Raw genomic sequence first — 21,088 nt, 5'->3', positions numbered from 1 at the left:
ATCTCTTGTCCAAAGGATGAAGTCATTTTCTTTATGCTGTTAGGTCACGTCTAAATTATTTGTAATTGACTATCTTGACCAACTTGCGTTTCCATCAATAGCAATAATCATAGACCAAACCAAGCACCAACATTTTAAAAATGAGAGTTCATCAATACAATGATATATCGATTTTTAAAAAAAAGAGTTGATATCATTGCTAATTGGTTTCCTTTCAAGACACTGGCATTTTTATCTTGCTTACATTTTGTCTTCTTTTTAAAAAATATTTATTTATTTATTTGGTTGCACAGGGTCTTAGTTGCGGCACATGGGCTCTTTAGTTGTGGCATGCGAACTCTTAGTTGCAGCATGCACGTCGGATCTAGTTCCCTGACCAGGGATCGAACCCGGGCCCCCTGCTTGTGAGCATGGAGTCTTATCCACTGAGCCACCAGGGAAGTCCCACATCTTGTCTTCTTGGCTGCAAATAACATCTGTTAATGATCATGCATTTTTTTATATGACTAGACAGAACTGAATACTTGCATTGTGAAAATCTACCCCATTTCTTCTGTCCATATTGCAACTGGTAGCATCAACACTCAGTAAAGGATGAGGACCTAGTCAAAAAAATTCTCTCATGACTTTAGTCTTACCCAACTTTTATAGTTGTCTAATATGATTTTGGACAGTCTGTAAAAATCAAGTTCCCTTAAAACCAAGTACCCTTTTTACCACCTTAAAATCACTCTACATCCCTTCCCAAAATGGCACTCAGTCACATCGCTCAGGAGACATCTACATCCAAATTCATTTTAGAGGAAGTACTGCCAGCACCCTTCTACAGGCCCTCTCTACATACCCTAACACTCAAATCTTAAAGGGGAGCATCTTAATTGGAATGGGTATGATTTTAAAACACTAGGAAAAACATGAATAGTGTTTAGAACACAAATTTTGTTAGCAGGAGTTAAAAAAGAGTTAATGATGGAAAGTTTTCTAAGAGCTAAGTCCTGCATACATCTGACAATGCTTAGGAACAAACTGTGTTCCTGAAGTGAAACAATGTCTTCACAAAGTTCATAAACTTTAGGATTTAGGGGTGAAGGTAGCAGTTTTCAGTTTCCAGTATTGATTTAATCAACATATCCAGTTTCACAAAAAATATATAAAGAATGGCTCCGAGTTAACACCATGCACTTTCACCCCTGGCAAGCTCCATCTTGCAGCTTGGATCAAGATGGGTCTCTGGTTATCACGAGTTGCACTTGGGTCAAAGTTCATTATACTTTGGCCGCTAGTTCCCACAAAATCATTAAAATCATTTCCTGTGGTCCTGAAAAAGAATATGTTGAACAGGCTTACTGAAGCCTTGCTAAAGCTAACAAGGGTTCCCCTACCACACAGTTCCTGTTCCTACTTGTCAAAATGATTATAACCCACAAAGTGAGTACTTCTTAAGTTTTGTCCTTGTACCTGTCAAAATGTGCCCCGTCAGTGTTGAATGCCTAAGTGTGCTGAGTATGCATCTAGTACATAGATTTTTTTCCCCCAACAGCATCAAACTAACGTCTCTTGAACGCAGTGCAAGTAAGGGCAACTCCCTTGCCAAAGATATAAAAGACTTTAAATCCAGGAAATTTACAAGTCCTGAGTAAATAAATGCCATTATTAATTTATGGCAGAATTACTTAGAAAGCTGTGCCAGGTCTAACGGGGGAATGGGGACCTCAAAGGCTCTAACATGGTGGTCCCAGGGAGTCCCAGAGGGCCTCGGCCTCTGGGAGTCTCCCAAGAAAAGTAAAGGCTCAGTGAGGAGTGCCATGAACTTTGACCCCACCTCAGCACAAACAAGGCAGACCGCACCCGAGGCGGGCCAGTGGGTAACTGAAGTTGCAAGCTCTTCCGCATCTGAGGAAACCCCGCCCCGTCCCGCACCGCCCACCTTCAACTTCGCCAATCCTCGGGCGCCATCGACAGCTCGGCGTCCCAGGCACCTCCAATCAAGTACCTATATCCGGCCCCAGGTCTGCTCCCCACGATCAGGGAAGGTCAGTAGAGAGCCTATCGGAGCCTGGCTGGGGGCGTGGTCGGGGGCAGGGGGCGGGCGGGCTGGGACGGCGGGGCGGAGCGCGCTCGGCGCAATCGGGTGCGATTGGCCACCCCTGGCAGGAGCCGCACCTCGGACAGCAGCAGCGGCGGCCGCGGGAGGGTCCGTGTGGCTCCCGGTGGTGGCGGCGGCGGCTGTGGGGACCTGCGTGAGAGAGCGGGACCCGACGCGGAGACCGCGGGCGGAGGTTCCGCGCGGCCGGACCCGACACTCAACGACTGGACCCGGGGATCCACCGGGGAACAAGCGGCAGAAGAGCGACTCGGTAACAAGTGTGGGAGAGGAAGCGGCGGCGGCGACTCCGGGCCCGGGGTGGTGACAGCAGGTCTGAGGTGAGAGCACCGGGGCGCGGAGAGGTGACAGAATGAGTCGGGGCGAGGGGACCCAGGGCGGAGTGGGGTCGGCGAGGACCCGAGTGAGGGGAGTTCCGGGAGTGGGTTTGACAGTCTGGACTGTGGAGAGGAGATCCCCAGAGGGGCCGGCCCCGCGGGTCTGAGAGGGGGACCCCGAGAGGACTTGGGACAGAGCGGGTGTGAAGGGAGGGGACCCCCAGAAGGGCTAGAAAAGTGGGTCTGAAGAGGCACCCCCAGAGGAGCCAGGACAGTGGTTCTCAAGGGAGGGTACCCTGAAATGGGCAAGGACAGCGGCTCTCAGCGGCAAGGGGACCCCGAGAGGGCTTGGGACAGCAGGTGTGTTGGGGGACCCCGAGAGGGGCTGGAACAGCGACTGTGACGGGGGACCCCGCGGGGGCTGGGGACCCGGGTCTGAGCGGGGACCCGGGGGGCGTGCGGTGGAGGCGCGGCCCCCCCCCGCCTGGGTGAGGAGAGGGGGAGTGGGTCCGGGTCGCGGCGCCGGGTGAGTCGGGACAGCCGGCCGCCGCTCCCCGGGTGCACTCAGCCGAGCTTCCTAAGAGCGGAGTGGGAGACGGGGGATCGCCTGAGCCCCCGTGACTCTGTGGGTGACTCTAAGGAAAGGGGATTATGTAATGAGACATCTTCTAGGAGAACGCGCAGGCTGGAGGGTCTGGCCGAAGCGCGGGGATCTTGGAAAGGGCAGGAGCGAGGGGCTGGGGACCTCTTCTCACTGGCCCCCTGGCTTCCCGTTTGTTTCTCCGAGTTGGGCTTGGATGCCTTGAAAGTGAGGGGCTTCCTGACCTCGATAGCTTCATCAGGATGAAAAAGTTGGAGAGGACTTCTTTAACTCACCGCAAACCGAGTGGAAAGGGAAAGGGACCCTTTTGGAGATGCAGGTTTTGGGTTAATTAGGCTGTTGATTTTGATAGACCCTGTCTTTTTCACTTCGGCTCAGCGGAGAGCCTCAGAAAGTTTTTCAGGTTCGGCAGCATGTCCGTATCAGTGTTTACAATGCAGACTCAAAGGAACTATATACTAAGTTGGACTGTTTATCTTTGATGTGTTGGAAAGATAGTTGGAAGATCAAACTAAATTTTGAAAAGAGGTTTTGGAGTCGCCAAACTAACAGCACTTTCCAATTGGATTTCTAATTCTAAAAGCTACCAGGACTGAGTTTTAGACATAATTCCAGGACAGGCTAAGGATAGAGATAAGCCTATTTAAACCGGACACCGTACACGCTGGTGGGAGGCAAGTGTGTGTCTATTAAAATGCTGAAACGAATAGTGGAAAGCGATAGAGGGTGGGAATTGGGGGGCAGCCTCCTACTTTGACGGATATGAACATTAAACTAATGACGAGGCTAGTTGTTTGGAATACTTAGGATATGTTAATACCGCCCCGACTACTTCTCGAATGTTCTCTTGAATGCACACGCTTTGTTATGGTTGCACCCGGCAGTTTTGCATTTGAATGTTTTAACCTCTTTTTCTCTGTGTGTTGCTTCTCCTCACCCAGTATTGTTGCGACGAGCTTCTTTTTCATAGAAGCAGACTTAGAAAATGATGGTTTGGGGGAAATATTAGGGAATGTAATTATTCTATCCTTTTGCAGTTATTTAGATATCTTCTTTGTTTCAGGTTTAGAATAATGTCTTATTGGAAGCCTTTGCCCATGTTCAGTAATGGGCAACTAAGAGGAAGAAAGGAATGCTGTACTGTTTTCCAAAGACATAATGTAGAAGGCTTACAGAGAACTGCCTATTTAAATCCAAGACAAAAATTACTGAAGACATCTTACATCAGGGTGATAATAAGTAGAGGGAATGTGTCATTTGAGGATTCTTATTTGATATTACCTGATGCAGAACAGTTTTTATATGGTTTCAGAGAGCATGGAGCTTGGTGTGGTTATGAAAATTCCACCAACTAGACGTCCTCCCCTAAGAAACAGAAGTTATGGAGGTGAGGGGAACAACAGTAAATACACAAATACAAATTTAAAATATGAGACACTATATTTAAGATGTATTAAGTGTAACTTCTTTTACATTAAATTTATTTTTCCAGAACCCTAGGTAGAATTCAAGTAAAAGTAAGGTCAGCTAACTCAAGAGGGTTATTTACAAGGGGCATGTATTCCTTATGTAGGGCATGTAACCTAGGAGATGGTCTTTGGAAGGATTGGGAATCTCAGTAACAGTAATTCTGCAAAGTAATAGAAATGTTTAAATGTTTGAGCAGATAAGCTCTTGCATCGTGCTTGTTAGCTCATTTCTGTCTGGTGCAAATGAAAAGTATCATTGTAATAGAGTTTTTAGTGATAGGAAGGGTCTATAGTAACTATTCCCAGGGACGGGGTGGGGGTGGCGGGTAGGTTAGGAGGGTAGGAATTCTGTGGGAATTTATTTTCATTTGTTTCACAAAATAAAACTACACTTTGAGAAGCTATTAATATGTAAGTTAGTTACACCTATGCTCATTTTAACTCTTTTCTTTTCAATTGAAAGATATAATCAAAAGAAGAGTTAAGAAGGAGCCTTACACTTCCATATGAGCGGTTATAGCCACCGGAGAATGCAGGTTCTTTTTGGTGTAGAGTTCCTAAACTATCCTTAGTCTTAGTTTAGCAGGACGCAAGTAGTGCCCAGTAAATACAATAACCCACTTTATACTTTCTTTACCACTTGAGTCATATACAGTCAAACCATTGTAATCTCAGAGTCTACCTTGATATCTAACTTGGTTTAATGTTTAAGCCAACCTGAATAAAAGTTCTCATTGCTTGTCATTGTTCATACTTGTTGGCTTCAGTGGTATGAGAGAATGAATGAAAACTAACTATTGGTACTTTAGAGTCTGTTTATTTAGAGTTTATTTTAGAGCCATTAAAAGCATCTTTCCTTTATAGTCTTCTCTTCCAGTCTTTGTTTCTTCTCTCCTCCTAAAAAGAAAGCACACTGACAGACAGACAGAGGGAGAGCTTCCATCGAAAAGTACTTTGTGACTGTCCTAAGAGAAAACTTCTTTTCAATCTTCAGTGAGAGATTCCCCTCAATCAGAGAGGATAGTTTTGAATTAGTAATTTTGAGTTATGGGATAATATACAGTTTAGTTTTGTGATTATTTAATTATAACATCCATTTAATTGGTTACTTTGTCATTTGTAAGGATACATTAAAAGTTTGTTACTATTCTTAAATTCAGAGTGACCTTAGTAAAAAAAAATTAATGTCTAACTAATTATGGATTAGATGTGTTGAATATATGGGCCAAAACGTGATGTAACTCATTTACAAGCTATGGGCAACCAAGTTAAAAACAAGTATTCAGAATTCTTATGATAGTAGGAATTAAATTGATAAATTTTATCATTCCAGGCACATGTTATTAAAGTTACCTAAATACTTTCTCTTTTTTTTTGCGGTACGCGGGCCTCTCACTGTTGTGGCCTCTCCCGTTGCGGAGCACAGGCTCTGGACTCGCAGGCTCAGCGGCCATGGCTCACGGGCCCAGCCACTCCGCGGCATGCGGGATCCTCCCGGACCGGGGCAAGAACCCCTGTCCCCTGCATCGGCAGACGGACCCCCAACCACTGCGCTACCAGGGAAGCCCTACCTAAATACTTTATAAACCAACCTAATGCATTTTTTTCTGCCTGACCTGAGATTTGTTAGAGACTTTGGAGTATATTTAAAGTCTTTGTAAATTATTTCTATTTTACAACAGAATGACATAGGAGTCAGTTTTTTGATTTAACACAGATCTGCTCCTAACCATGGTCTATCTCACAAATACACGTTTATCACCCCCAGAGTGAGTGAGAAAAGGAAGATGCCTTGGAATAAACATTTTACACCTAGCAAAACCTACTCCCATGTGGCCCATGTGGCTTTAGCTCCTAACCCTAGGAATTGACATGCTGGTGTCTAATGTTTGGGGCCCTATCACCTCACCCCTGGCCTCAGTGAAAATGATGGATACCAAAATCAACCCCATATTTGTTATGCTTATTATTTTAGTCAATTATCAAAGTACTCATTGGAAGACTTCAATTTTACTTCTTTCCACTATTTTTGATGGACAACGGGATAACCTTTTACTTCCAAATCAAACTAGGACTCTGTGCAGTATTTTTATATGTGTCACTTTCTGTCTAATAACACTGGCTTTGGTCCATAGCAATCAAGGCTTATGACAATTCAAATACATTTTATTTACGCATTACAATAGATGGCACTAATCAAGGAAGAATGCTCTTAAATAAAGTAATAACCTCATTAGTCTTGGGAGTAGGCATACAAAACAGAATTGGAGTTCATGGCCAATTTTCCATTCTATTCTGAACATAGCCTTTACTTTTTGAAGGCTTTGTGTGTAAATACACAAATATTTCCCCAAACCACATAAATATAGTTTTTAGCTGATCTGGGTCAAGACTTAATAGCAGAGATACAAAATTACATTATGCTTCACGTACCTTTATGCGTCCCGTGTCTCTTGTGAAAATTTCTCTTCTGTCACTGTATACCAGTTCCTTGTTTACATGTGTTTTTCTTTCACAAATTTGTGAGCATGTTGAGGTTAGAGATGGTCTTGATCATCTTTGCATCCCCATGCCAAGTATAGTACCAGGCACAGAGTATGAGGGATGCTCACTAGATGTCAACTGAATGAGTGAATGAATTAATAATCAGCAAATTAGTAGATTATATTTATGTTCACATTGTTTCTTTTTTTTTTAGAATTTTATTTATTTTTTATACAGCAAGTTCTTATTAGTCATCAGTTTTATACACATCAGTGTATACATGTCAATCCCAATCGCCCAGTTCATTACACCACCACCCCCACCCCCACACAGCTTTCCCCCCTTGGTGTCCATATGTTTGTTCTCTACATCTGTGTCTCAATTTCTGCCCTGCAAACCGGTCCATCTGTACCATTTTTCTAGGTTCCACATATATGCTTTAATACACGGTATTGGTTTTTCTCTTTCTGACTTCACTCTGTATGACAGTCTCTAGATCCATCCACGTCTCAACAAATAACCCAATTTCGTTCCCTTTTATGGCTGAGTAATATTCCGTTGTATATATGTACCACAACTTCTTTAACCATTCGTCTGTTGATGGGCACTTAGGTTGCTTCCATGACCTAGCTGTTGTAAATAGTGCTGCAATGAACATTGCAGTGCATGTGTCTTTTTGAATTATGGTTTTCTCTGGGTATACGCCCAATAGTGGGCTTGCTGGATCATATGGTAATTCTATTTTTAGTTTTTTAAGGAACCTCCATACTGTTCTCCATAGTGGCTGTATCAATTTACATTCCTACCAACAGTGTAAGAGGGTTCCCATTTCTCCACACCCTCTCCAGTATTTGTTGTTTGTAGATTTTCTGATGATGCCCATTTGGACTGGTGTGAGGTGATACCTCATTGTAGTTTTGATTTGCATTTCTCTAATAATTAGTGATATTGAGCAGCTTTTCATGTGCTTCTTGGCCATCTATATGTCTTCTTTGCAGAAATGTCTATTTAGGTCTTCTGCCCATTTTTGGATTGGGTTGTTTGTTTTTTTAATATTGAGCTGCATGAGCTGTTTATATATTTTGGAGATTAATCCTTTGTCCATTGATTTGTTTGCAAATATTTTTTCCCATTCTGAGGGTTGTCTTTTTGTCTTGTTTATGGTTTCCTTTGCTGTGCAAAAGCTTTGAAGTTTCATTAGGTCCCATTTGTTTATTTTTGTTTTTATTTCCATTACTCTAGGAGGTAGATCAAAAAGGATCTTACTGTAATATATGTCAAAGAGTGTTCTGCCTATGTTTTCCTCTGAGAGTTTTATACTGTCCGGTCTTACATTGAGGTCTCTAATCCATTTTAGGTTTATTTTTGTGTATGGTGTTAGGGAGTGTTCTAATTTCATTCTTTTACATGTAGCTGTCCTGTTTTCCCAGCACCACTTATTGAAGAGACTGTCTTTTCTCCATTATGTACCCTTGCCCGCTTTGTCATAGATTAGCTGACCATAGGTGTGTGGGTTTATATCTGGACTTTCTATCTTGTTCCATTGATCTATATTTCTGTTTTTTGTGCCAGTACTGTATTGTCTTGATTACTGTAGCTTTGTAGTATAGTCTGAAGTCAGGGGATCTGATTCCTCCAGCTCTGCTTTTTTCCCTCAAGACTGCTTTGGCTCTTTGGGGTCTTTTGTATCTCCATACAAATTTTAAGATTTTTGGGTTTTTTTTGTTCTAGTTCTGTAAAAAATGCCATTGGTGGGCTTCCCTGGTGGCGCAGTGGTTGAGAGTCCGCCTGCCAATGCAGGGGACACAGGTTCGTGCCCCAGTCTGGGAAGATCCCACATGCCATGGAGCGTCTGGGCCCGTGAACCATGGCCACTGAGCCTACGTGTCCGGAGCCTGTGCTCCACAACAGGAGAGGCCACAACAGTGAAAGGCCCGTGTACCACGAAAAAAAAAAAAAAAAAAAATGCCATTGGTAATTTGATAGGGATTGCATTGAATCTGTAGATTGCTTTGAGTAGTATAATTGTTTTCACAGTGTTGATTCTTCCAGTCCAAGAACATGGTATATCTCTCCATCTGTTGATATCATCTTTAATTTCTTTCATCAGTGTCTTATAGTTTTCTGCATACAGGTTTTTTGTCTCCCTAGGTAGGTTTATTCGTAGGTATTTTATTCTTTTTGTTGCAGTGGTAAATGGGGGTGTTTCCTTAATTCCTCTTTCAGATTTTTCATCATTAGTATATAGGAATGCAAGAGATTTCTGTGCATTAATTTTGTATCCTACAACTTTACCAAGTTCATTGATTAACTCTAGTAGTTTTGTGGTGGCATCTTTAGGATTATCTATGTATAGTATCATGTCATCTGCAAATAGTGACAGTTTTACTTCTTCTTTTCCAATTTGTATTCCTTTTATTTCTTTTTCTCCTCTGATTGCCATGGCTAGGAGTTCCAAAACTATGTTGAATAATAGTGGTGAGAGTGGACATTCTTGTCTTGTTCCTGATCTTAGAGGAAATGCTTTCAGTTTTTCACCATTGAGAATGTTGTTGGCTGTGGGTTTGTCGTATATGGCCTTTATTATGTTGATGTAGGTTCCCTCTATGCCCACTTTCTGGAGAGCTTTCATCATAAATGGGTGTTGAATTTTGTCAAAAGCTTTTTCTGCATCTATTGAGATGATCATATGGTTTTTATTCTTCAATTTGTTAGTATGGTGTATCACATTGTTTGATTTGCGTATATTGAAGAATCCTTGCATCCCTGGGATAAATCCCACTTGGTCATGGTGTATGATCCTTTTAATGTGTCGTTGGATTCTGTTTGCTAGTATTTTGTTGAGGATTTTTGCATCTATATTCATCAGTGATATTGGTCTGTAATTTTCATTTTTTGTAGTATCTTTGTCTGGTTTTGGTATCAGGGTGATGGTGGCCTCATAGAATGAGTTTGGGAGTGTTCCTTCCTCTGCAATTTTTTGGAAGAATTTGAGAAGGATGGGTGTTAGCTCTTCTGTAAATGTTTGATAGAATTCACCTGTGAAGCCATCTGGTCCTGGACTTTTGTTTGTTGGAAGATTTTTCATCACAGTTTCAATTTCATTATTTGTGATTGGTCTGTTCATATTTTCTATTTCTTCCTGGTTCCGTCTTGGAAGGTTATACTTTTCTAAGAATTTGTCCATTTCTTCCAGGTTGTCCATTTTATTGGCATTCTGTTGCTTGTAGTAGTCTCTTAGGATGCTTTGTATTTCTGCAGTGTCTGTTGTAACTTCTCCTTTTTCATTTCTAATTTTATTCATTTGAGTCCTCTCCCTCTTTTTCTTGATGAGTCTGGCTAATGGTTTATCAATTTTGTTTATCTTCTCAAAGAACCAGCTTTTAGTTTTATTGATCTTTGCTATTGTTTTCTTTGTTTGTATTTCATTTATTTCTGCTCTGATCTTTGTTATTTCTTTCCTTCTGCTAACTTTGGGTTTTGTTTGTTCTTCTTTCTCTAGTTCCTTTAGGTGTAAGGTTAGATTGTTTATTTGAGATTTTTCTTGTTTCTTGAGGTAGGCTTGTATAGCTATAAACTTCCTTCTTAGAACTGCTTTTGCTGCATCCCGTAGGTTTTGGATTGTCGTGTTTTCATTGTCATTTGTCTCTAGGTATTTTTTGATTTCTTCAGTAATCTCTTGGTTATTTAGGAACGTATTGTTTAGCCTCCATGTGTTTGTGTTTTTCACATTTTTTTTCCTTGTAATTGTTTTCCAGTCTCATATCATTGTGGTCAGAATAAATGCCTGATATGATTTTAATTTTCTTAAATTTACTGAGGCTTGATTTGTGACCCAAGATGTTATCTATCCTGGAGAATGTTCCGTGCGCACTTGAGAAGAAAGTGTAATCTGCTGTTTTTGGATAGAATGTCCTATAAATATCAATTAAATCTATCTGGTCTATTGTGTCATTTAAAGATTCTGTTTCCTTGTTTATTTTCATGTTGGATGATCTGTCCACTGGTGTAAGTGAGGTGTTAAAGTCTCCCACTATTATTGTTTTATTCTGAATTTCCTCTTTTATAGCTGTTAGTAGTTACCTTCTGTATTGAGGTGCTCCTATGTTGGGTGCTTATATATTTATAATTGTTATATCTTCCTCTTGGATTGATCCCTTGATCATTATGTAGTGTCCTCCCTTAACTCTTATAGTATTCTTTATTTTAAAGTCTATTTTATCTGATATGAGTATTGCTACTCCAGCTTTCTTTTGATTTCCATTTGCATGGAATATCTTTTTCCATCCTCTCACTTTCAGTCTGTATGTGTCCCTAGGTCTGAAGTGGGTCTCTTGTAGACAGCATATATATGGGTCTTGTTTTTGTATCCATTCAGCAAGCCTGTGTCTTTTGGTTGGAGTATTTAATCCATTCACGTTTAAGGTAATTATTGATATGTATGTTCCTATTACCATTTTCTTAATTGTTTTGGGTTTGTTTTTGTAGGTCCTTTTCTTCTCTTATGTTTCCTACTTAGAGAAGTTCCTTTAGCATTTGTTGTAGAGCTGGTTTGGTGGTACTGAATTCTCTTAGCTTTTGATTCTCTGTAAAGCTTTTGATTTCTCCATCGAATCTGAATGAGATCCTTGCCCAGCAGAGTAATCTTGGTTGTGGGTTCTTCCCTTTCATCACTTTAAGTATATCATGCCACTCCCTTCTGGCTTGTAGAGTTTCTGCTGAGAAATCAGCTGTTAACCTTATGGGAATTCCCTTGCATGTTATTTGTCGTTTTCCCTTGCTGCTTTCAATAATTTTTCTTTGTCTTTAACTTTTGCCAATTTTATTATTATGTGTCTTGACGTGTTTCTCCTTGGGTTTATCCTTTATGGGACTCTCTGAGCTTCCTGGACTTGGGTGGCTATTTCCTTTCCCATGTTAGGGAAGTTTTTGACTATAATCTCTTCAAATATTTTCTCAGGTCCTTTCTCACTCTCTTCTCCTTCTGGGACCCCTATAATGCGAATGTTGTTGCATTTAATGTTGTCCCAGAGGTCTCTTAGGCTGTCTTCATTTCTTTTCATTCTTTTTTCTTTATTCTGTTCTTCAGCAGTGAATTCCACCATTCTGTCTTCCAGGTCACTTATCCATTCTTCTGCCTCAGTTATTCTGCTGTTGATTCCTTCTAGTGTATTTTTCATTCCAGTTTTTGTATTGTTCATCTCTGTTTCTTTGTTCTTTAATTCTTCTAGGTCTTTGTTAAACATCTCTTGTATCTTCTCGATCTTTGCCTCCATTCTTTTTCCGAGGTCCTGGATCATCTTCACTATCATTATTCTGAATTCTTTTTCTGGAAGGTTGCCTATCTCCACTTCATTTAGTTGTTTTTCTGGGATTTTATCTTGTTCCTTCATCTGGTACATAGCCTTCTGCCTTTTCATCTTGTGTATCTTTCTGTGAATGTGGTTTTTGTTCCACAGGCTGCAGGATTGTAGTTCTTCTTGCTTCTGCTGTCTGCCCTCTGGTGGATGAGGCTATCTAAGAGGTTTGTGCAAGTTTCCTGATGGGAGGCACTGGTGTTGGGTAGGGCTGGGTGTTGCTTTGGTGGGCAGAGCTCAGTAAAACTTTAATCCACTTGACTGATGATGGGGTGGGCTGGGTTCCCTCCCTGTTGGTTGTTTGGCCTGAGGCAACCCAACACTGCTGCCTACCTGCGGTCTTTGGTGGTGCTAATGGCGGATTCTTGGAGGGCTCACGCCAAGGAGTACTTCCGAGAACTGCTGCTGCCAGTGTCCTTGTCCTCAGGGTGAGCCACAGCCACCCACCGCCTCTGCAGGAGACCCTTCAACCCTAGCAGGTAGGTCTGATTCAGTCTCCCCTGGGGTCACTGCTCCTTCCCCTGGGTCCCGATGTGCACACTACTTTGTATGTGCCCTCCAAGAGCAGAGTCTCTGTTTCCCCCAGTCCTGTCAGAGTACTGCAATCAAATCCCTCTAGCCTTCAAAGTCTGATTCTCTAGGAATTCCTCCTCCTGTTGCCAGACCCCCAGTTTGGGAAGCCTGACATGGGGCTCAGAACCTTCACTCCAGTGGGTCGGCTTCTGTGGTATAAATGTTCTCCAGTTTGTGAGTCACCCACCCAGCAGTTATGGGATTTGATTTTATTGTGATTGTGCCCCTCCTACCGTCTCTTTGTGGCTTCTCCTTTGTCTTTGGATGTGGGGTATCTTTTTTGGTGAGTTCAAGTGTCTTCATGTCGATGATTGTTCAGCAGTTAGTTGTGATTCTGGTGTTCTTGCAGGAGGGAGTGAGAGCATGTCCTTCTACTTGGCCATCTTGGTTCAGGCTCCCCACGCTTAGTTTCTTATCTTCACTGAGGGCTTTTAGTACATCAGAAGGGTGTTAAAAGAGTGATTCTGTTGGAACACAAGAACAAATGTTAGCATTATTTATCTGCCATGTAAGAAACAGCATGTTAGTGTGAATTGGAAAAGGAAAGGGCCTCAGGTTCAGAGAGACCTAGGCACCTATTTTCGCTTTGTCACTATGCCAGCTGGCTTATCCTTGTTAAGTTACTTAAGTCTTTAAAGCTGTCAATTCTCTCATCTATAAAATAAGAATACAGAACTCACAAGATTCTTATAAGGAATAAATGAAGCAATTTATGTAAAGCACCAAATGCAGTGATAAATGCATAGGAAGTGTTTAATAAGTGGTAGCTGCTTATTATTTTAATCACTTGAAATAATTTTTTAGTGCTGTTTTTTGCTCTACCCTCAGTATCTAATCACTTGCTGAATCCTACAGCTCCTGGCTCCAAAAAGAATAATTAAGAGATTCATACATAGGGAAACTGAGACTCAGTTAGGGTGAGTGACTTCCCAAGGCCATACAGACAGAGACAAACTTGACCACTGTGGCCTAGATCTGTTTTTTCAACTGAAGACACTTTTTACTTTATACCTCTTAAAGGTCCAAGAAAGAGCTAATGAGAGCCCTAATAATGGGCTAGGGAAGGACTGTGACAATTTTCCAGCCTCCTTCTTTTTCGTCCTTACTATATACACTGTTGCTCTCTTATTTCCCCCTAAGATACAGCTGTGATTTTGTCACTCCTGTGTTCAAAATCTTTAATACCCCTTGGCCTACTAAATTCAGTACAGATTTATCAACTGTTTGGGGGCTTTGGGATTCCTAGAGCCCCGTAATCTGTCTATACCTGTATCTATATATCTATGTCTGTCTCCTGTGCCCCGACCAGAACAGCCTGCTTACAGTTAACCACTTACTGATTTGCCACCTTCAGGTGTTTGTTCCTGCCATTTCTTTTCCCTAGAATGCCTTTCCTGTTCCTCATACTTCAGACCTTCTTTTTTTTTGGCTGTGCTGCGTGGCCCGCATGATCTTAGTTCCCTAACCAGGGGTGGAACCCAGGCCCTGGCAGTGAGAGTGCCAAGTCCTAACCACTGGACTGCCAGGGAATTCCCCAGACCTACTTTTAATGCCATCTTTCTTGGGCCCTTCTCTGATCATCTTTTTTGCTACTCTCTCCTTTAAATTCCCTAAGTACTTGCTTTGTGTATTTTCTTATTACACTAATATTCTCTGTGATCATACATTATAGGGTTTGTATTTGTCTGAGTCTTCCTAAATGTCCATCTTCTTGATTTTAAAAGGACGGTGTCTTACACATCTAACCAAGCGTCTTGTAACTAGTATCTGTTCAATAAATATTTGTCGAATCGCGTTAAATTTAAACACTTGTTTTAGGTTCAAAAATAATGTTTAAATATAATTATTGCTACCAGTGAAGATAACGGATAGTTCTTAAGTGAAGAACTTACTTCTGACCCTGACAGTTGGTAAATTGATGCCACTGGTAGCAAGTATTTGGAAACTTGTATGTCCACATTCAGCATGATAATATTCCCTGAAGTGGCCTTTGAGTGTTGGGGATTTGTTGTTTTGTTTCCTTAAGTGATGTTTTTATCTGTAAGAAATGGGTTCCAACCTCAGGTCTTTGGACGTCTGTTTACCTTCCTCTAGGTATTAGGAACAAATGAAATAAGATTTTCGGTCATTTGCAACAGAACGTGGTGTTCAGTTGAGTCAGAGATGGAGGCTGGGAGAGCTCTATTACCCTGGTCTTCCAAAGGGCAGTTCCTTACTTTGTGATACAAGCAACTTGCAACTGTGAACAAATAACCTTATTGTTATCCTTATCTTTCATATTGTTTTCTTCTCCATATTGGGGAGAGGACACCATTCTGACACACCAGATATTTTATATATGTCTTCATTTGTCTTATAGCCCTACAATAGAATTTGGACTCCATGAAAGCAGAGATTTTTTTAATTCATTGCTGTCTCCCCAACTCATAAAACAGTGCCTACCTAGCATGTAGTAGTTGCTCAATAGAGATTTATTGACTGACTAAATAGATGAATTTGGCTCTGGGAATTCCTCCAGTATGTTGGCTAAAAAGAAGGTTTCGTTATTTGAAACATAGGAAGTAAAATCCTAAGGAAATAAAGTATGTCTGGGAAGAGTAGAGTTTATCTGTGTATTTTATTCTCTGGGCTTTACTTTTTTTTTTCTGGAGCAGCCTTGAATTTAGTGTATTTTTGTTTTATTGAATACAAATAAAAGCCATTTCTACCACGACATCATACATCCAATATGACTGTGTCCCAGTCTGGCTACAGTCAAAGAAAGCTATGTTCATTGTAATAAAATCTAATGGAAGCTGCTAAAATGGCCCTTAGGCGGTAAAGGCTTGTAAGACCAAAATTATAACAAAATTCAGTACAGGGGCATTATCCCATTAAAAGCACTTCACTTGTTTTTCTTATATGCTGATATTAACCCTGAAAATTGGTCAAATCAAGCTCCTGATGTTAATTTGAGGTTATCAGTTTTCTGCATGTACAAGTAATTGGGTTTGAAATGTGTTTTAAGCCTGAATTAAAAGAACTTAGTCATTGGTGACTCATGGTGAGAAGTTTTTCCTTTTCCCTGCTGGAACATATGCCGCTGCCTCCAACCTGGCATTTTGCAAACATTGAAAACATAAAGAATTCTGATTTTATGTACTAGGTTCTGGAAAAATTCTTTTAACTTTAAGGTAGCATGGCCTTAATTACAGTGCTTTTTAGTAATAAGCACTACAATCGACCTTCCAAATTTCCATACAAATTTCTTTAGTCTCTGCCTTTATGGAAGTTTTCTCATTACATATGAAATAGTCCAAAGTCTACTACATGGTGTATGAATGACCACAGGGACTTTGTTTTGTTCATTACTGTGTTCCTAGAGCTTAGAACAGAGCTCTGCACAGAGAAAGCAATTAATACGTATTTGTTGAGTGAAGTCACATACCTTCCTAATAACAGTGCATCTTAGAAAAATCATGAAAGTATTGACATAAATTTTCTCCAGCCCTTTTGAATTAGGTAATTACCAATTCACAATCAACCTAGTTTGGGAGGCTCTTGGTGTTAGCCCAAGGTAGTTCTGCCCTAATAGTTCTCAGCATTGATTGTGCCAACCTGAAATCTCCTTCAGTGGTTCAGTTACCAAAGGAAGGGTGAATCGGCAACACCCATAGGCAGTTGCACCTGTGGGAACCGATGGGCGTCATAACAGGAAATACTTCAACTTGCAATACCGATAGTAATGAACAGCGCCCAGGTCCCGCTGTTTTTATCTGCAGTTCCTTTTTTTAGGATTGTACAAGGTTTTCTTGGAGTTTTTTTTTTTTAATATAAGTTTAGAAGAGAATTAACTTTAAATGTGAAAATTAAAATGTGAAAGGTTACTGGCATTTTCTTCATTATCAAGGAATTGGTAAGGTGTCCTCCTTTAAGTAAGTTCTTTCTTTACCTTCTATTGTTGTGTCCCCTGAAACCTCACTCTGGCACACAGGAAAGGGGGAGATGCAGGGTACGTAAATGTGCAATAACTAAAACTTAAGCTGATACTATCCATAATAACAGCCAGTTCTGATATTTACATGATACCATAACGGTAGGCATTGATAGAATTTCATAAATTTAACTGTAAGATTTGTTTAGCTTGAGCCAGTTTTCCTCTGTTGTAGGGACTGGAGGAAAAGAATCAGGAAAAGTTCTTTACAAAATGTCGAAATGTAAAGCTGTATAAAATGCTGTTGGCGTTAACTGTCTGACGAGGAAGTATTCTCTGTAAGCCTCATTTATAAAACTGTCTCTAATAACTTCCTTTCTCAGGATGAAGGTGCTGATAGCATGGTCTTGTTCTTATGACTTAAGTGTAGTTCAGTTTTATCTTTCCTAAGTGAATAAGAGGCAGCCTTTTAAAGAAAGCCATCTCCGGGGCAATTTTAACTGATTGCTGTAGCTAAATAAAGAATTTTTAAAGTCTTTAGTATGTTGGATTGGGAATGTAGGACAGGCATTTGAGAAGATCTACTGAGAGTAAGCTTGGTGTTTTGTTTTACATTTAATGTTTTATTATAAATATGGTTTCTGTCTGAACATAGCTAATAAACCCTGTTGAGTTTCATGTGAATATTTATGGCCTTAGCTCAAAGTCCAGCTGAGAGTAATCAACCTCAAAAGTCACTGGATTCATATGCTCTATTTATTTTAATTTGTAGTTTGATATTCTACAAATAAATATTAGTGGGAATTTTTTTCAAAGTGTTTGATTTTTCCTTACTCCTAGGTAAGTAAGGTAAATACTGAGCCACAAATAAAACATCAAAATCTTGCCAGAAGAGTCTTTTAAACAAAAATTTTAAATATATTTAAGGACATCTTTATTAAATGGATGCAGTTTATGGTAATGAATTATATTATTACTATAAGACAGTATTTCAAAATTAAGCTACTCAAAATGGCACACTATTCATCCTGGAGATCTTAAAAAATAACAAGGCCACTTCCTATTTTTCTTCTTTTACAGAAAGGGATAAAAGGAAAGCAGAACAGTTTTTTTTTTTTTTTTTTTTTGGTTTTTTGTTTGTTTTTAATGTAATACCACATTTAGAGGCAGAAAAGTCAGAAGATTTGATCACATTTACTTTGTTTTGTAATTTTTTTCTTTGTTTAGTATGTAAGGATAGTTACTTATTAAAGTACAAAAATAAAATATCTTAAAATATCTTAGGCATGAGGTAATAATTTGTGGGACTCTAGTCCGTGAAGTGAAATCAGATGAAGTAGGCAAGTAGATAAAATTTTTAATATCATAGTTTGTATGTCAGAAAATTCACACAAAATATTTTATAAACCAGGAAAGCTACCTTAATAGTTTTTTTCCCAAATTTACTAGGCTCTTGGAACAAGGTTTAAATGAAATGTGTATAACCCTGACTTCTAAACTCCTAGTATTTTATATCTTAGATGTGTAAATTAAAGTCTTACAGTTGTACATAGGATACATTTTCATTCAAGAAGCATTGCAGTGGATATTACTGATTTGGGGACACAATTCTATCTTACATATAGAAAAGGAAATTAAAACCTTCAAAGAATCTTTGAAATATGATCATATAGCATGATTTTTTTCCTTAAGATTTATGAATGTTAAAGACCTAAAAGTACGAATTAGGTAAATTTCAGTACTCATAGATAAGGAGGACTTTTATGGTTGTCTGAGCATTATATTAGCACTCCAGAAGTATCCTAGTCAGAGTTTGCATGGGGGTGGGGCAGAGGAAGTTGCTGCGGCTTCACAGTAGTGACAGGTTATTGCAGATTGTATGGCTGCCTGCCAAAACACCACTAGTTGGAGGGAAGAGTGGTAGTTACTAATTGCATCCTATTAATTTGTACATGTTTATTTAACCAGTTATAACTGTTTGCTGGTTTCATACACAGATGACAAGTTTTAAGCTTCTGAATTACTTGACATGTGCTAAATCTTCTTAAGTTTACCATGGTCATATCCGTTATCTGCAGTCTGCAGAGATCCCACTGACTCTTTTGTGAAAGACCATGTGTTAGCAGAAAAAAAGCGGGGGTGAGGTAAAACAGAACTTGAAACTATAACTGCTTTACTCTAGTGAAGAGTGTTACGGAGTTAAAATGTAAAGTGTCCAGTCATATTTAGACAATTTCTATAAAAACTATAAAAAGTAATCATCTCTTGTGAAGGAGTTCGCAATTGTTCTAGTTCAGCTTGAAATTGAGATTCTTACTGTTGCAACATAAAAGGAAGCTTTGTGGAGGAAATATAACATCTCTGCCCAGATGCATAAGGAGGAAAGTTATTTTTAAGAGTGTTTTCTTATGAATATATGTTATTCATAAGAGAAGAGAAGTATTTTAAAAAGCTAGTTTCTATTTCAGGGTCATTGGTAGGAGTTATGTAGATTGCTCAGGTCACTGGAATTCTATCAAGAAAATACTTTTTTTTTTGGCCACACCACACAGCTTGGGGGATCTTAGTTCACTGACTAGGGATTGAACCCACGGCCTTGGCAGGGAAAGTGTGGAGTCCTAACCACTGGACCACCAGGGAATAACCAGAAAACACTTTTTTAAAGCATTCTGATGTCACTAATCAGCCTAATTTGTCTTGGCCTGGCTGATCTAAGTAACTTTTTTTTTTTAATGTGAATCAAATTAAGATATTGAGGTCCTGTCAATACCATGAAACAGTCATGTAATATGTGTCCTACTACAAGAGGAGACAGTTCCCTCCCATTTCATAGCAGTGTCCCACTCTCCTTCAGAAATAGAATGCAGTGTCTTCAGTATAAGGAAAGGTGAGAAACGAGTCAGGGAATCTGTCCATTTGTGTCACTGATGCTTCCTCCCAAACCCTTTTACACAGTGAACAGCATGCCCTGGTTCCTTATCTCTCACTTTTGGTTTCGCTCACATATATTTGGTCTTGGCAGTATAATCTAACGATTCACAAGAGCGTGTCAGATGCACACATCTGCCACTTACTAGCTCACTAGCTTTGTGACCTTGTACAAATCCCTTAACTCCCAAAGCCTCAGTTTCTTCAACTGTAAAATGGGCATAATCATAGTACCTACCTCACAGGATTGCTGTGAGGGTTAAATGAGATTGTGTACGAAAAGCACAAGTCCAATTGGCCACACATGGTAAAGGAAGAGCTCAGTGAGTGATTGTAAATAGGGTTATTTTTGCTATTTGGGGACATTTCAAGTCTTGTTCACAGTTCTACTAGCAAATGATCATGAGAGGAGATATAAAACAATGCATGCAATCATGTACAGATAGTAGGGTCAGCGTTGCAATAATAGAATTTGAAAGGACCGTGGGAGCATGTGAGTGAAATCTATAAATCTTCTTTATGCCATTTCTGTGCTTACTACTCATTCTAAGGGGAGAGTGGAAGCGGGGAGGAGATGACTGTAGACTTAAATATTTAGTCAAAAAAATGAGTCTGCTAAATTTAGCATTAGTAACGTTTTTCTCCTTGTTTTTCACTTCAGAGGGTTTCTTCCCAATTTGATAGCACAACTCAGGAAAGCAGCATGGCAAAGTGTTGATTTCTTAATTCATTTTCTCAAGAGTTGGTTTTCTTCTGACTGGATCACTACCAGATGAAGTCAGGATTGTGTTTCAAGATTTTAGATCAGCTAAAAAAAACAAGTTGGGTTTTTTGGGGGTGGGTTGGGTTTTTTTTTGGTTTTGTTTTTGTTTTTTGGCAGAGGGGGACTAGGACCAGACCGTAAGAATACACACGAGTATAAAGAAGAATGTTTTTCTCTTTTCACCATGTTAGTCTCTGGGGGCTCATATCCTGTAATGGGTTAATTAACTTTGTATTGAAAAAAGTATTGAAAAAACAACTAATTTTTACCTAAGCGGATTTTCATGGGGCTGTGTTAGCAAAGCAGTTGTGAAATTTGGGGGGCACCTGCAGTAAATTTACTAAACAAAACAATGAAACTACTTAATAGGGTACTTGAAAAACATTTAGGCCTTGTGAATGTATTTCTAGCGTTTGAAATGTCCAGGTCTTAATCTGTGGTATGACCCTTCTACCTGGTAGCCAGTCCCTGGATTAGTCTATGCCTCTTCCTTGTTTCTGGTACCCCCTAATTTTACAGTCTCAAGGCCCATCACATTGCCATTAAGATACATTAAGATCTATCTGTGTGCACCTATCC

At 40.0% G+C, this 21,088-nt stretch overlaps 1 protein-coding gene across 1 annotated transcript in view; it reads left to right on the top strand.

Annotated features, from left to right (window-relative positions):
* Positions 1–2,145: 2,145 nt before the first annotated feature.
* TAOK3 (TAO kinase 3) overlaps positions 2,146–21,088 on the top strand; it is a 185,910-nt gene continuing 166,967 nt past the window's right edge. The window contains exon 1 of the mRNA XM_029233955.1: positions 2,146–2,424. The gene's annotated coding sequence lies outside the window, so the exon portion shown is untranslated. The remainder of the gene's footprint in view (positions 2,425–21,088) is intronic.

The sequence above is a fragment of the Monodon monoceros genome, unplaced genomic scaffold, assembly GCF_005190385.1.
Source record: "Monodon monoceros isolate NGI ecotype Baffin Bay Population unplaced genomic scaffold, NGI_Narwhal_1 Super_Scaffold_1, whole genome shotgun sequence".
Classification (NCBI taxonomy): Eukaryota; Metazoa; Chordata; class Mammalia; order Artiodactyla; family Monodontidae; genus Monodon; species Monodon monoceros.
Note: the sequence above shows the minus strand (reverse complement) of the source record. Positions and strands in the feature narration are given on the sequence as shown.